The following is an 18,424-nucleotide window of genomic DNA, read 5'->3' on the forward strand; positions in this document are numbered from 1 at the left end:
GTTACCCCAAAATATTATACCATATGACATTATGGAATGAAAGTAGGCAAAGTATGCAAGCTTTCTCATTTTTATGTCGCCTATGTCTGTTAACAGTCGAATTGCAAATACAGATTTGTTAAGGCGTTTCTGCAGTTCTGTGGTGTGCTCTTCCCAACTGAATTTATTATCAATTTGTAATCTCAGGAATTTAAGACTGTCAACCTCTTCTATCTGCTCTTCTTTGTATTTTATGCATATGCTGGGTGGAAACCTCTTACAGGTTCTGAATTGCATATAGTGAGTCTTTTCGAAGTTTAATGTCAGTGAGTTGGCTTTAAACCATTTATTAATATCCATGAAAATATCATTAGCAGATCTTTCTAGAACTACACTTGACATACTATTTATTGCAATACTTGTGTCATCTGCAAACAAACCGAACTCTGCTTCTGGCAGTGTAACTGATGAGAGATCATTAATGTACACAAGAAAAAGCAATGGCCCTAAGATGGATCCTTGTGGGACACCACATGTAATTTCTTCCCATTCTGATGATGACTGATGACTTAATTCACTAGTCCCTTGCACTGACACCCTTTGTTTCCTGTTAGTGAGGTATGACTTGAACCATTTTGCAGCACTGCCCGTGACACCATAGAATTCTAATTTACGTAAAAGGATGTTGTGGTTCACACAATCAAATGCCTTTGACAAATCACAGAAAATACCTGCTGCTTGTAATTTGTTATTTAATGAATTAAGTACATTTTCACTGTAGGTGTAAATAGCCTTCTCGATATCAGAACCCTTCAGAAATCCAAACTGTGTTCTTGATAATATGTTATTTGTGGTCAGATGGTTGAGCAGCTGCCTGTACATTACTTTTTCTAAAATTTTTGAGAATGCTGGCAAAAATGAAATCTGTCTGTAGTTTGATGGTATCTCTTTATCCCCTTTCTTGAATAGAGGCTTAACATCTGCATATTTTAGCCAGTCAGGAAATGTCCCAGTTATAATTGACTGGTTGCACAAATGTCAGGTCACATATTTGAAGGTCTGTAGTTCACTTACCAGTCTGTACTGTGATTGTTCATCTCTGGCAATGCTTTGTGTTAGTAGAAAAAATTTGTTCTATCATTAATTGAATTCCATGATGTCTATAAATAGCTCTAAAAATGGTCAAGCAGGCTAGTTCACCATTGGATGGGTGGTGTGTGTGTGTGTGTGGGGGGGGGGGAGGAGGAGATAATGCCAAATGCCATCTACATTCAACGTGCCCATCAAATGCTTGTGGTCCAAAACCAATCTTCGGGTTGATAACACCTGAACTTTTTTCTACATTTTAGATATGATCAGCATATCTGTGTACAGACCTCCAGAACTGGAGCCAATTTAGAAAACTTAAAATCCATGAAAATAAGCCTACTATACAAAAAAAAAAAAAAAAAAAAAAAGAGTCACACTGATCCATACAGCATGTAACACACCCATAATCACTGAGCCTTAAACCAAATAAATTACAGCGTACACCTTCAGCACAGTTAAAATATCCCCTGAACAGCACCGAATCTTGTCTATATTGCACATCCCTAGCACACAGTAACTTTGCATGGCTGCCCAAGGTCTATAACCAACATTATGTTACATATCAGTCACATGCAGGTCAAAAAGTAATTTGTTTGACAAGACAACATGTATTGTACACCACATCCTGTTGGTCATAGCTCTTAACCGATTGTAACCAGTTAGGAATGAGAAAGGGTGCTGCATGCACTCTGTTCAGTCAACACTATTTTCTACTAAGTAGTACTCAATCAAAAACAGGTGCACTGAGATCTTACAACAATTCCTGCCTCCTTCCAAGATGAGCTTTAGCACCAAGTAAGGAAAAAATCTGCTTGGACCCCTTTAATCAGAACCCTCCTTTGGCTGCAGTTCTGAAGGGAATTCATCATAGATACATCTTCACTTCTACCACAGCAAAATGTGAGGCAATGAAACAGAGATCTGCTGCTGCCTTTGTAGAATGGTCTTCACTAACCTACAGGGCCATTGCCTTTTTGAGCTCAATAGGATAAGCCGAATGTCCCATATTGTACACAGTGAACTTGATAGGGACTGCCCTTTGCGACCTACATGGACACAGTGTAACACTAGTGTACACCCAGAAATTACTTGTCTCCCACTTCACATCATCTGTGAATATCTGACTTTACTAGAAGCTTTGACATGACATTTGATTAGCATTTTGTCCAGTGAGCTTATTACTGTATTGCTACTGAACTCAGTAAGTTCCATGCCAAAATGTTTTATGTAAATGATAATATAAAATACATTTGATAGGGGGATCACGCTTACTCGTCATCACCAATTTCATCCATATTTATGGTGTATGCAGGACTTGGCCAGAAATTAAAAGTGACAGGAGCAGAAACTTCAGACGGCCAAGTCTTTTGAATAAAATTGCATTTTTGCATGTCAGGCGAGACATGAGCCATTTTTGTTAGAATAGTTTCCACACAGAAGATCGGGTACAGACTGACAATCTATGGTTTGTGGGGTCAAGTCCCTACAAATACACTGAAATAGTGGTCAACAAATTGTATTTATTAATTGCTCAAGAGAGGTATTAAAAAGGAAAGGCAAAGGAAAATTTGGGATTGCAAGTAAATTTCCAGAAAGGGATTGTAAGGTGTACAGAAGAACTTTGTATATAAAATTAGATACATTTATTATTTTACAGTTGATAATTTGCATCTTCTGGGATGATATTCATCATTCATCATAAAAACAGGGGAAGCAGCCATTTTATTCGCATCTTTCACACATTATAAATGCTGCATTTTTACAATTAAATGGTTGTCTTAAAGTTTCTATAGAGAAACAATACTCTCAAAACATTCTCAAAAAATTCAGTAGGTTGATAGCTAGCAAGTGAATGAACTCTGTAGGTGTAGCTAGCATTGCCGCCAACGGCCTATGGGCCAATATTACCTACACTGGGAACCTATTATTCATGTGCAGCTGCTGAGGGCAGCTCAAAGTCAAAGTGAAACTACTGGAATACAAAGTCCTGTATGCATTAATTATAATCCCTTCTTGGATTGTCTGCACGGGCACTTTAGGTACAATTCTCTCTAGTAAATTTATTTGCAATCACAGATTTTCATTTGCCTTTCCTTTTCATGCCTTTATTATAATATCAATAAATGTAATTAACATTATTTCCAGTTATTTGCAGTGGAAGTTACATAAAAATTTAATATAAAAAGCAGCTGCTTCTGGATAAGAACTCAATGTCATGACCCTCAGATAGTCATTCTACTGCCTGGAAATTACACCAAGATAAATGGTGCACAATTTGCTGACCCATGCCAAAAATGCTATTTTTTCTACAAGCTTTGCTATCTGGAGCTGCCACTTCCACCACCTTCGTTTCTGGCCACGCCCTGCATATATCATAAATCTGGATGAAATCAGAGAGGGCCAGTAGACATGGGCCTTTGTGAATATTGGTTTATTGAGATAGGAGAGAGTAATGCTGGGTTCAGTAATTTACAATGGATTCAGTATATAAAATCTAACAACTGTTGCAAAATTATCTATGCTGCTGCTGATGATAACAACAGTTGTAAGTAACACATCAAAACAGACTAAAATCATGACAGATTTGTGACTATCAATTTGTCACTTTCCAACACAGAACTGTATGATTGATTGGCTGGTTGGTTGATTTGGGGCGGAGGACTAAAGTCATCGGCCCTATCCGATTAGTGAAGGATGGAGAACGGAGTCAGTCATGCTATTTCAAAGGAACCATCCCAGTGTTTGCCCGAAGCGATTTAGAGAAATCATGGAAAACCTAAATCAGAAAGGAAGGACATGGGTTTGAACCATTGCAATGAAATGTTGCATGCAAACAGCAACACAAGTTAGTGAGCCCTGTCACTTTAGTACCATATTTACATTCCTAGCAAAGTAACCTCATTACAGATCAGTGGCTGACACACACACACACACACACACACACACACACACACACACACACACACACAGTGATTTGTCTTGTTGATTGTGGCTTCTCATTCACCACCTCTAGATACTAAACCTCCCACAGATGCAAATTTACTCCAAACGGAGGTTATGACATGTAACTTCATAGGAAAACGCTCTAATAGCTATAAAAGTGTTCCTTCAAGAACCCTTTGTTTTTGCTCCAACCTTTGTAAAGAGCATGTAAGAGAAGTTTATTTGGAATTCGAAGCAAGATTCCAGCACATTTAACTTAAAAGCAGGAATGTATGACAAATGTACAAACCAGTATGCACTTTTCATCATATGAAGCAAATCTTAGGTATTGTATTAGATTATAAAACTTAAAGTCTTGGTCATAAGTTACTTTATTAAAATTGATAATCGATTCAATGTTAATGGAGTAGCATGTAACCAGGACACTGAGTTGTATAATCTAATCTGATACAAAGGTCATCGGTCTCCTCAAGTGGGTCCATCAGCCCTCATTTTGCAAATTTATAAGTAGCATTTGTGGAAATGATAGTTGTTCTGCACTATACACAAAATAAGGAACAACACTGCCTATTATAGCAGTTAATGAAGGTAGCATAATTTATTCAAAAATTGTTTTATGAACTTCCAGCACGCTGGAACAGCTGTGAATCAGTAACTTTTGTTAATCAGTACAACAAAAAACCACTCCAGAGTTACAAATTTCACTTTTTTTTTATTCATTTTATGACTATTTTCAGGTCGAGACCCACTTTCAAATCATTGTAACATAGTCAAAAGTGGTATTTCCAAGAAATGAATGTTTGGAAATACCATTTTTGACTATGTTACAATGATTTGAAAATGGATACACCCTGAAACTAGTCATTGAGTGAATAAAAAAGTGAAATTTGAACATTTTTACTGGTTTTTCATTGTACTAAAAATTGTTTTGACTGATTATATATGTACACACTTTGGAAGCAGTTACAAGAATTTTACCTGTGCATGAGAATATAAACTCCTGTCATACTGGTACCTATATTTTAAAATTTGTATAAGCATTTATTGTAACCACTAAGATTAAAGTTTTACTATTCCCATTACATTGAACAAAATTAATGGGGTACTTTACAGTAGTGATGTCAATGTTAAGATCATTACTTCTGGAGATATTTCATTAATGACAAAATCAAAGGAAGAAAACACGGGGAGGTAAGAAATGGAAAATTCAACAACAAAAGGTCAACAAAACCAAAACAGTGACAGAAGAAAAAAGGCCACTATTAAAAAATAGAAATGTCGAGTACACAACATACTCTTAAAGAGGGATGGGAAGAAACTCCAACTTTCCTTATGTAACAGACTTAATCCACCACGACTGCATTTGAATCTTTGCATCAGTATTAGTAATGCCGAGGTCATTGCACACTTGGCAGAGTGAGACATTCTTTCTTCAAGCAATCTTTACTATATACAGGAAGATTCAATTTAAGGCACAAGATGACGTGGAATGAATATTTCACATTCGAAGCAGTGTTCAAATGTTTTTGGAAAAAGCAATATCAATGGGAACAGAAACGCTTAATTCTCTCCCAGAATCCACAATGGTTTTAGATTTCACATAGATGACAGTGTAGTTGCAATGGCGAAATGGATGGAGAATGTTTTAATACTTTACACACACAAAGAACGGAGACTGGACATATCTATATCTACATTGGTACTATGCAAATCATACTTAAATGCCTGAAAAAGGGCTCATAGAACCACCTTCAAAATAATTCTTTGTTATTCCACACTCTAAAAGTGCATGGAAAAATGAACACTTAAATCTTTCCATGTGAGCTCTGATTTCCTTTATTTTTTTTATGATGATCCTATCTTGCTATGTAGGTGGGCATCAATAAAACATTTTCACATTCAGAGGTGAAAGCTGGTGATTGAAATTTAGTGAGAGGATCCTGCTGCAATGAAAAATTCCTTTATTTTGATGATGTCCATCCCAAAACCTGTATCATGTCTGTGATACTCTCCTCTATTTCTCGATAATACAAAATGTGCTGCCCTTCCTTTGAACTTTCTCGATGCATTCCATTAATCCTATTTGGTAAGGATCCCACACTGCACGGCAGTACTCCAAAAGAGGATGGACAAGTGTAGTGTAGGCAGTGTCTTTAGCAGATCTGTTGGATCTTCTAAGTGTTCTGCCAATAAAATGCAGTCTTTGGTTCGCATTCCCCACAACATTTTCAGTGTGTTCTTTCCAATTCAAGTTGTTCATAATTGTAATTCCTAGGTATTTAGTTGAATTTATGACTTTTAGATTTGACTGATTTTTTGTGTAACTCAAGTTTAACAGATCCCTTTTAGCACTCATGTGGATGACCACACACTTTTCATTATTTAGGATCAATTGCCAATTTCACACTATACAGATATCTTATCTAAATCTTTTTCCCATTGGTTTTGATTTTCTGATAGCTTTACTAGAGGATAAATGACAGCATCATCTGCAAACAACCTAAGTTGGCTCCTCAGATTGTCACCTAAATCGTTTGTATAGATAAGGAACAACAGGGGGCCTACAACACTACCGTGAAGAATGCCAGAAATCACTTCTGTTTTATTCAATGACTTTCCACCTGTTACTACAAACTGTGACCTCTGACAGGAAATCACTAATCCAGTCGCATATATCATAAGCGTGCAATTTGATTAAAACCACTTTTGAGGTACGGTGTCAAATGCCTTCTGGAAATCTAAAAATATGAAATCAATGTGAAATACTTCGTCAATAACACTGAACACTTCATGTGAGCAAAGAGTTAATTGTGTTTCACAAGAATGATGTTTTCTGAATCCGTATTGACTGTGTCAATAGCCTGTTCTCTTTGAGGTAATTCATAACATTTGAACAGAATACATGTTATTTACTCCTGCTGCATACCGACATTAATTATATGAGCCTGTAATTTAGTGGATTACTCCTATTGCTTTTCTTGAGTATTGGTGTGAACTGCGCTAGTGAGCCGTCGTATATGATTGTTAAGTATGGAGCTATTAGATCAGCATACTCTGAAAGGAGCCCAACTGGTATACAATACGAACTGGAAGACTTGCTTTTATCAAGTGTTTTAAGTTGCTTCACTACTCCGACAATATCTGCTTGTAAGTTACTCATGTTGACAGCTGTTCTTGATTGACATACGAACACCATGCAAGAATTTTTGAGGAAATAACCCAAATTTCAGTTTTTTTTTTTCTCTCTAAGTATTTTCCTTCAAGTAGTATACACTGGTACAGCCTCTCAAACTACTTAATGAAGGCTCAAAAATATGCCTCAATGGGGAGGCTTCTCTGGAACACTTCACAGATTCAACTTCTTATAGGGCTTCAACTTTATGTACATGTTCTCTCTTAATTCTGAGAAGGAAAAAAAAAATCACATGAATCCATAACAAGAAAGATAACAGCTTTAATGATGATGAAGTGCCTAGATTTGTAATACCTTAAGGGAAAGTCTAACTGTTTTCTTTTTATAATAATGGAGATTCCTGTACAGAAAAATATGTAAATAAGGGAAAAGTACCCACTTACTGATGAACTGGTGCATGATACACAAACATTTAATAGAAAACACTTAACACTATCTTTCGAACTATTGCTCTTTTCCTTGTGAGAGAGCACATATTTACACAGACAACCACACAGACACCCAAATGTACATGCTTGCAGCAACAGTGACCACAAGTGTCTATGTGTGTGTGTGTGTGTGTGTGTGTGTGTGTGTGTGTGTGTGTGTGTGTGTGTGTGCGCGCGCGGGCGTGCGTGTGAGAATGTCTGTACTCACATGAGAAAAAGAGCACGACCCTAACAGCTAGTGTTAACTGTTTCTTACTGTGTGTTTCTGTGCGCCATGCCCCAGCCGTCTATAGAGTAACTAACTCATTGCCTTTCCCTTATTCAACGTATTCTCTCTTTCTGCTACATAAGCCTGGAGTACAAACTCAAACTTTCAATGGTTTTCTCCCCCACTATTATCAGGAGAAAGTGACTGTTGAGACTGCTAATGTGGTGCCATTAAAACCAATATGCAGCCTACGATTGGCCAATCTGAAAGCAATGACAGAAGTTATGCAATTTGCATATGCTGCCAGATGTGTGCTGTCTACAATGGAGGGACACTAATAACACTACTGCTCCCATAGAAAGATCAGAAACACTGAATTTCTCTGAAGCAAAAAGTGCCTACCACCATATACCACTACAGCTGTAGCCATTGCCCCAGCACAAGTTGCCACTGCACACTGGCCTTAATGGTCTCCATGGTGACAGTCAGTATAGTGATGCATGGGCAAAGATTTTTGTTTCGTTACAAATAACTTTATATTAGTTTGAGCATCTGAGCTTGGCTATGGTTAATTTGTCTAAATCTCTATTTTTGTGTCATATGCATTCTGGCTTCCAGTAATTTATAACATTTCTCATATATGGGACAGCAATTGTACTAGTCATCAATACACTTAACATTCAGGATGCTGGGCGTAGAAAATAGACTACCTCGCCTCCTTGGGACCCAGTGTATTTCATTAGAGTTAATGCTGGATAAAGTAAGACGTCCTAAAGCCTTATCTTGCAGTTGCTTAATGTATTTGCAGTTTTTTTTATTGTTTTATAGCCATCATATTTTAGAACTGATGCAAATGATATTTAATCTGTGAACCTAGGAGGTCCTTTTCAGAAATATTTGCATCATTATGCATCAAAATAATTAAAAATCTATCTTCTGGATCATGGGTGATGAGACAAGCCAGCTTGTGGCACACAAAATGTCATAACCAAACATCTGATTTACATGTAAATAACCCATTTAAAAATATCAAATTTCCTTCTTTTTCCATTTTGATTATGAACTTGACATTGATATGCAAGTTATATGCAGTAAATGAACTGCCGATTAGCTTTGATATCATATGATCAGATTATTAATATGTAATTAAATGGCTCTAAGCACTATGGGACTTAACATCTTAGGTCATCAGTCCCCTAGACTTAGAACTACTTAAACCTAAGGACATCACACCCATCCATGCCCCAGGTAGGGTTCGAACCTGCGACCGTAGCAGCAGCACAGTTCCGGACTGAAGCACCTAGAAGCGTTCGGCCACGGCTGCTGGCTAATATGTCATTACTGGAACGAAATGAGGAAGATGGTTGACGAGTATCTCTCGAGATTGGTCAGTTTATGGCTGTTCTGCATGTAATTACATAAAGTCCACTGCCATAAAAAAAAAATAGGTGACCATCAAAGAATACGAAAAAAATCATAATGCATGTGATCTCTTAAAAGGCGCGATGTACCTTTAACATACAAGGAGAGATTACAACCATGTTGGTCTATCAGCTTGGTCAACCTCATTGGTTTTAAACTGATGTTTGTAGCAACCAACTAAGGGCAACAGCAATTTACTTACACATTTAGTTAGCTTGTAGGTGGGAGAGCCCACAGTCCTGATAATAGGTGTTACTGGAAGATTACAGAGTTTAAGAACACACTGTACAGCCTCTCAGATTCTTTATCACATTGTCAGATATGCCAGAATTCAAGAAAGTGCTATTTTGTTTCGAACTGGTATGCAGAATCGTGCTTTAATATACTGTATGTAACCTGCTCAAAAAGTCACATTTATAGTCATAATGGAGGAGAACTGAAGTTGCCAGTATTTAATGTTTTCACTTATTGTAAATCAGATGACTGTCAGCCTATCTGGGTACCAAAAAACAACTCAAAATTACAGCTTCACGATCAGAGACATCGCCAAACAGTCTCAGAAAAGAGTGGTTTCAATGGTATCTAACATTGGCTATCTGGGTTCCTTGGGAAAAAACTGAACAACTGGAAAGGCATAATCGATTTTGATGAGATGACTGTACATGCCACGTTGGGGGATATTAGATATCCTGATAACGGTTGCAACGTCGTCAGCCAACAGATAGCATAGTGGCATAGCTACCAGAGTGTCATCTATGTCTACCCTTTAATAGGTAATGCTCACAGTCAGAAGGCCCAGTGTGGTGCGCACATGTGAAGCAAGCAGGCAACCACACCACAGAGGTGCACTCCTGCTTCCTACAGCCAAATGACCGAGTTTCAAAGGGGTCAAACTGAGGCCTTCCGAGTGTCAGGAAGTTCCTTTTGAAGAATCGCTACACAAGCTGGACATGTCGTGACAGTTGTGCAACAGTGCTGATATCAGTTGTCACATGAACGTTCTCACACATGTAGATGCCCACTAGGATAGTCTTATTGTTAGGGCAGCAGTGGCAGATCTTAAAGCTACCACAGCACATGTAAGTGGACTTGTGAGCCCAGACATGTCAACACGAACTGTTGTGAACTGGTGATTAGCAGTGGGACTATGGGCACACACACCTCTAGCTTTTCTTCTACTCGTGTCACAGCATCATCACACACGGCTCAACTGCTGCCGACAGAATTCGCTCGGAAAATGGAACGGTGCGTCACGGTCTTCAGCAATGAAAGCAGATTCTGCCTCCACGAAAGTGACGGTCATTCCCGCGTACCACGTAGACCTGGAAAGCGCTGTCTCGCAGAATGCATTCATCTGAGACCCACCCCAGGCCTCATCATCTGGTGTGCCATACGCTACAACTGTTGTTCACCTTTGCTGTTTCTGGAGGGGATGCTAACCAGTGCTCAGAATTGACAGAAGGTTTTTACAGACCAATTCCTTTACCATTCTTGCAACAGGAAGAGGGTGTGTTGTTCCAACTTGACAATGCTTGCCCACACATTGTCTGTGACTCTCAATGTGCTCTGCAACTTTCCTGCTCAGCACAATCTCTGGACTCGACTCCAATCAAGTATGTGTGGGATATGATGGCACAAGAAGTGACTCGTGCAACGCGTCAACTGACAACTCTTACAGAACTACACAAACAGGTCGAGCAGGCACGGCATAACATATTCCGGGACACTATTTGGCATCTGTACAATCGACTGCATGAAAGAGTCTGCGCCCATATTGTCACCCTCAGAGGCTACACCACATACTAACATAGCTGTTTCAGCATGGGTTGATACCTGGTACCTCAGGACTGCTTGTGCTATTGATCTATAAATGTAATCATTTCGTGTACTACATATGCACTGTTGAACAATAACTCTAATGAATTAGTAACCTCTCAAAGGGTGTATCTTTTTCCAGCAGCAAATTTAAACAGAATGGTTATGTTGAATGAGGTATTCAGTTAGCACACTTTAACGCATAGAAATGCAGAGTGGTTTGGAAATCTAAGATGATTTACTCAGAGCACTCATACCTTTGTGAGAGCCACATACACTATGTGATCAAAAATATCCAGACACCTTTCAGAAAATGACTTACAAGTTCGAGGCACCCTCCATTGGTAAAGCTGAAATTCAATACGGTGTTGGCCAACACTTAACCTTGATGACAGCTTCCACTCTCGCAGGCATATGCTCAATCAGGAGCTGGAAGGTTTCTTGAGGAATGGCAGCCCATTCTTCACAGAGTGCTACACTGAGGAGAGGTACTGATGTCGGTGAGTGAGGACTGGCACGAAGTCGGTGTTCCAAAACATCCCAAAGGTGTTCTGTAGGATGCATGTCAGGACTCTGTGTAGGCCAGTCCATTACAGGGATTTTATTGTCATGTAACCACTCCACTGCAGGTCGTGCATTACAAACAGGTGCTCGATCGTGTTGAAAGATGCAGTTGCCATCCCTGAATTGATCTTCAACATGAGGAAGCAATAAGGTGTTTAAAAAATCAATGTAGGCCTGTGCTTGATACTGCCACACAAAACAGCAAGGGGTACAAGTCCCCTCCATGAAAAACATGACCACACCATAACACCACCGCCTCCGAATTTTACTGTTGGCACTACACACGCTGGCAGATGACGTTCACCAGGCATTTGTCATACCCACACCCTGTCATTGAATCGCCACATTGTGTACTGTGATTCGTCACTCCACGCAACATTTTTCCGCTGTTCAATCATGCAACGTTTACACTCCTTACTCCAAGCAAGGTGTCATTTTGCGTGTACCGACATGATGTGTAGCTTATGAGCAGCTGCTCGACCATGAAATCCAAGTTCTCTCAACTCCCACCTAACTGTTGGTTGGTTGGTTGGTTGGTTGGTTTGGAGTATAAGGGACCAAAGTACAGGCTCATCAGTCCCTTTTTCCTGACGCAAGCAAGGCTCAAGGTACAAAAACACCCAACATCACACCTAAAAAGAAAACAAATGGAATGAACAAAAAATGGCAAAAACATACACCACAAGGAAAAGTAGAAGAAGGTATTAAAACCATGGAGCAGATGGTCTGGGCTGCTGATCACTGTAACAACACACATTAAAATGCCCACCCCAAAAAGACAAGGTGAGATGTAGAAGAAAGACAACCACCAAGACAGACAAATGCAAAGAAAGTGCTACAGAGTTAAAATGAAGGGAGGATGGTGACCTCAGAGACAAAGCTAAATGCCCACCCTTTGATGGTATGATAAAAGCCTTCGTGGCTGAAAACTGGAAGACGTGGGCTAGAGCCCTTGACTGCACCTTGTGGATGGCTCCCTGCAGGCACCATTCAGCAGCACCAGTGCTGGACGAGCAGTACGAAATGCAGAAGTCATCTGCATACAGAGAAGGTGAGACCGACTGCCTGACAGCTACTGCTCGACTGTTAATTGCCACTAGAGAGAGAGAGAGAGAGAGAGAGAGAGAGAGAGAGAGAGACTCAATACAGAGCCCTGTGGGACCCCATTCACCTGAATATGTGGGGAACTATGGGAGGCACCAATTCGGATACGTAAGGTACGAAGCGATAGGAAATTTTGGGTAAAAATCGGGAGCAGAATATGATGGCAAGGATATGTCGTCACCAAGTCATATTGTAAGCTTTTCATAAATCAAAAGAGACTGCAACCAGGTGTTGGTGTCTGGAAAAGTCTGTTCGGATGGCAGACTCAATGGAAACTATGTTATCAATAGTAGAGCGACCCTGGCGGAAACCACGCTGGATTGGAGCCAGTAGGCCATGTGACTCCAGGACCCAATACAACCGCCGACTTACCATACGTTCCAAAAGCTTACAAAGAACATTGGCGAGGCTGATGGCCTGATAGCTATCCACATCAAGCGGGGTTTTACTGGGTTTGAGCACTGGAATGATGGTGCTCTCCCGCCATTACGATGGAAAGACACCATCACACCAGATCCGGTTGAAGATGACGAGGACATGTCGTTTGTAGTCAGACAAGAGATGTTTGATCATCTGACTGTGGAGCCAATACGGCCCAGGAGTTGTGTCAGGGCAATGTGAAAGGACGCTGAGGAGCTCCCACTCTGTACATGGAGCATTATAGGGTCCATTGTGACGTCATTGAAAGAGAGGGCTTTCCTTTCCATCCACTGTTTGAGGGTGCGAAATGCTGGGGAGTAATTCTCCGACGCAGAGCCTCGAGCGTAGTGCTCAGCAAAGTGCTCGGCAATTGCGTTTGCATCGATAGATAACATGCCACTGATGTTAATGCCAGTAACACCTATCGGGGTCTGGTACCCACAAACATGTCTGATCTCCTTCCAGACTTTGGAAGGTGACGTATGGCACCCAATGGTCAAGACAAACCTCCCCCAACACTCCTGTTTCCATCTTTTTATACGCCGGCGAACGCCGGCATGGAGCTCTAATGGCCTCAGCAATTTCTGGCAACCACCAAGGTACTGACTGCTGCCGGGTGCACCCAAAAGAACAAGTGATCATGTTTTCCACTGCAGAAATGATCGTTCTAGTGACCTGCTCAATTACCACATCGATGTTACCATGTGGGGGAGATTCAACGGTGACAGCAGAGGTGAAAGCTTCCCAGTCTGTGTTGTTTAAAGACCATCTTGGTAGACGTCCAGGGGAATGGCACTGAGGGGGTGACAGGAAGATGGGAAAGTGGTCACCACCACACAAGTCATTGCAGGCTCTCCAGTGGACAGATGGGAGAAGTTCTGGGCTGCAGAGGGATAAATCAATGGCCAAGTAAGTGCCATGAGCAACAATGAAATGTGTGGGGGCCCTGGTATTTAAGAGGCAGAGGCCGAATTGAGACAGTAAAGTTTCGACATCCCTACCTTGGCCAGTAGGCACAGTGTCACCCCACAAGGGATTATGGGCATTAAAATCTCCCAAAAGAAGGGTGGGTTTAGGGAGTTGATGAATCAGTGGAGCCAATAAGTTTAGGGGCACTGCGCCATCTGGAGGAAGTTATACGTTGCAGACAGTTATTTCCTGTGTCATCCTTATCCTGACAGCCACAGCTTCATGAAGGGTTTGAAGGGGCACACGTTCACTGCATACTGAGTTCAGGACATAGACACAAACTCCACCTGACACACTATTATAGTCGCTATGGTTCATGTAATATTTCTTACAGCCACAAACGGCAAGGGTCCACATTGCTGGGAACCAGGTTTCCTGGAGTGCAAAGGAGAAAGCAGGTGTAAAGCTTAACAGTTGCTGCAACTCAGCCAGGTGGTGGAAAAAACCCCCGCATTTCCACTGGAGGATGACGTTATCGTGAGACTGGGAAGGCATGAAGCATGCAAGGAGGCAGGTGACGCCTCAGGGTCACCTGCTGCCACTGATTGAGTATTTGTATCCACTCCTATTGTGGATGAGGGATCAGCGAGATCCAGGTCCTCAGGGGATGCTCAGATCTCCACCTCATCAGCAGGTGCAGAATTAGTAGAGAGTGGTGGTGTTGGGGATTCTTTGTTTGCTTGCCCTCTCGCTTCTCTTTAGGGGCTTGCTGGGAGGACTTGTCCAAAGTAGCTTCAGGCACGGAGGAAGACCGTGAAGCTCTTCGTCCAGCAGCTTTTGGCTGCTTAAGTGTCCGATGTGGCATTAGTGGAGACCTAACCCTCACGAATAAAACATAAAACTAAAGCTGCTTTTGAGTCATTGTCGGCCAACACCGTAGGGAAAGTTAAGTCTGCCGCAGAGCGGTTTAAAGTGGGCAGTCCAGCAAGAGATGGACGACGGTAATTTGTGAGCCACAGCAACACCGAGGTGGTTCCTCGCAGCGGAGCAGATAACCATGCGTCAGCCACATATGGCCAAGGCGGAGCTCCCTGCGAGAGGCACACACAGAGGTCTTCCACACATTCATAGTTCCTTAATAGCACGCAGCTTGTTGTGCGTACTGGGATTATGCCATTCCATCTCCCAAAGCCACAAAACCTTGCAATGCATGCAGGTCAGTTTCAGAGAAGTCTATCTCCATAAGCAGTTTCCACGTAGCCTATTTGGCCAGCCTGTCAGCAAGTTCGCTGCCTGGGATTCTGACATGACCTGGGTTCCAGACGAACACCACTGAACGACTGGACCATTCCAGGGCACAGAGGGACTCCTGTATGGTCGCTACCAAAGGATGACGAGGGTAGCATTGGTCGATAGCTTGTAGGCTGCTCAAGGAGTCGGTACACAGGAGAAATTACTCGCCTGGGCATGAGCGGGAGTACTCAAGAGCACGAGATATGGCCACCAGCTCTGCTGTGAAAACACTGCAGCCATCTGGTAAGGAGTGTTGTTTTATATGTCCTCCATGACCATAGGCAAAGCCGAAGTGACCATGAGCCATCGAGCCATCGGTATAAAACACCTCATGGCCCCGGTACATGTCGAGAATCGAGAGGAAGTGACAGTGAAGAGTTGCAGGGTTAACTGAGTCCTTAAGAGCCATGTGAAAGGTCCAGACGAAGCCACGGCCCAGGTGTACACCATGGAGGTGTATGTGACTGGACCTCTAGTATAGGTGGTAAAGGCAAGGACTCCAGTTCAGATAGAAGGAATTGGACGCAATCTGCAATTGTAAGGCCTGACCTGGGCCACTGATGCGGGAGACGAACCACGATAGGTGGGAAAAGGAGACAGTAATTCAGATGCACAGTAGAACTACAAATGTGTGCAACATAACTGGCAAGCAGTTGTGCATGCCTGACCTGCAATGGAGGGACTCCAGCCTCCACAAGGATGCTGGTCACTGGACTCATCCTAAGAGCTCCCGTCGTTAGTCGAACCCCACAGTGGTGCACTGGGTGAAGTAAACGCAATGCTGAGGGCGCCGCTCAACCATAAACCAGAATCCCATAGTTAAGGCGGGATTGACAAGGGCTCTGTATAGCTGCAGCAGCTTAGAACGATCTGCACCCCAGTTGCTGTTGCTCAGGCTGCAGAGGACATTGAGGTGCTGCCAGCACTTCTGCTTAAGCTGACGAAGGTGAGGAAGCCAAGTCAATCAAGCATCGAAAACCAGTCCTAAAAATCAATACATCTCCACTACAGTGAGGGTATCATCAGTAAGGTAAACTTCTGGTTCCGGATGAACGGTACGACGCCAACAGAAGTGCATAACACACGGCTTTGCAACTGAAAACTGAAAGCCGTGGGCTAGAGCCCATGACTGCGCTTTGTGGATGGCTTCCTGTAGGCACCGCTTAGCAGCACCAGCACGAAATGCAGAAGTCGTCTGCATACAGATTGGGTGAGATGGACGCCCCTACAGCTGCTGCTAGACTGTTAATGGCCACTAAAAATAGACACACACTCAATCACTCAATACAGAGCCCTGGGGACCCCATTCTCCTGGATATGGGGGAAGCTATGGAAGGCACCACGTTGAGCACGTAAAGTACGAAACAACAGGAAATTCTGGATATAAATCAGGAACTGGCCTCTGAGACCCCGCTCGTATAATGTGGAAAAGACATGATGTTTCCAGGTCATGTGATATGCTTTCCATAAATAAAAAAAAAAGACAGAAACTAGGTATTGACATCTGGAAAAGGCTGTTCGAATGGCAGACTCAAGGGACACAAGATTATCAGTGGTAGAGCAACCCACGCAGAAGCTGCACTGGCACGGAGCCAGTAGGCCATGTGATTCCAGGACCCAACCCAACTGCAGACACACCATATGTTCCAGCAGCTTACAAAGAACGTCGTTGAGGCTGATGGGCCAATAGCTATCCACATCAAGCGCGTTTTTGCCAGGTTTGAGCACTGGTATTATGGTGCTCTCCCGCCAGTGCGATGGAAGGACACCATCGCACCAGATCTGGTTAAGATCACGAGGAGATGTCGCTTGTAGTCAGATGACAGATGTTTAATCATCCGATCGTGCCCAGGAGCTGTGTCGAGGCAATGTGCAAGGGCACTGAGGAGCTCCCACTCTGTAAATGGGGCGTTATAGGGTTCACTGTGGCATGTAGTGAACAAGAGGACTTTCCCTTCCATCCACCGTTTAAGAGTGCGAAAGGCTGGGGGTAATTCTCTGATGCAGATGTGTGAGCATAGTGCTCAGCAATCGCGTGTGTGTCGGTAGATACATGCCATTTATGTTAACACCTGGAACACCTGTTAGGGTCTGGTACCCAAAAACTCGTTTGATCTTTGCCCAGACTTGGGAAGGTGACGAATGCACCCAATGGTCGACATGTATCTCTCCCAGTGCTCCTCTTTCCGCCTTTTGATAAGCTGGTGAATGCAGGCACGAAGCCGTTTAAAGGTTATGAGGCGCTCCAGGGAAGGGTGCTGCTTATGCTGCTGTAGAGCTCGGCGACACTCCTTTATTGCCTGCGCGATTTCCGGCGGCACCAAGGGACTGTCTTTCGCTGGGGCACCCCAAAGAATGAGGGATCGCATTTTCCACCATAGAAACGATCATTGTAGTTACCTGCTCAACCACCACATCGATGTTACCATGTGGGGGAGATTCAACGGTGACAGCATAGGTGAAGGCTTCCCAGTCTGCCTTGCTTAAAGCCGATCTGGGCAGGCGTCCATAGGCCTTATGCCGGGGCAGTGACAGGATGATGGGGAAGTGGTCACCACCACACAGGTCATCATGTGCTCTCCAGTGGATATATGGGAGAAGGCCAGGACTGCAAAACCAGAGATCAATGGCCAAATATGTGCCATGTGCCACACTGAAATGTGTGGTGGCCCCAGTATTTAAGAGGCAGAGGTTGAGTTGTGACAGTAAATTTTTGACATCTCTGCCTCGGCCAGTAAGAACTGTGCCACCCCACAAGGGATTATGGGCATTAAAATCTCCCAAAAGTAGAAATGGTTTAGGGAGTTGATCAATCAGTGCAGCCAATGTGTTCAGGGTTACTGCACCATCTGGAGGAAGATATACGTTGCAGACAGTTATTTCCTGTGTCGTCCTTATCCTGACAGCCATAGCTTCAAGAGGGGTTTGAAGGGGCACACGTTCACTGCATACTGAGATCAGGACATAGACTCAAACTCCACCTGACACACTTAGTCGCTACAGTTCCTGTAATATCCCTTATAGCCACGAAGGGCAGGGGTCCACACTGCCGGGAAC

General features: G+C 42.6%; 1 protein-coding gene across 1 annotated transcript in view; it reads right to left on the minus strand.

The window, feature by feature from the left end:
- The window catches only part of LOC126249033 (cysteine-rich with EGF-like domain protein 2), a 148,375-nt gene that overhangs the window by 17,501 nt on the left and 112,450 nt on the right, over positions 1–18,424 (minus strand). The gene's annotated exons all lie outside the window — the stretch shown is intronic.

The sequence above is a fragment of the Schistocerca nitens genome, chromosome 3 (assembly GCF_023898315.1).
Source record: "Schistocerca nitens isolate TAMUIC-IGC-003100 chromosome 3, iqSchNite1.1, whole genome shotgun sequence".
Lineage (NCBI taxonomy): Eukaryota > Metazoa > Arthropoda > Insecta > Orthoptera > Acrididae > Schistocerca > Schistocerca nitens.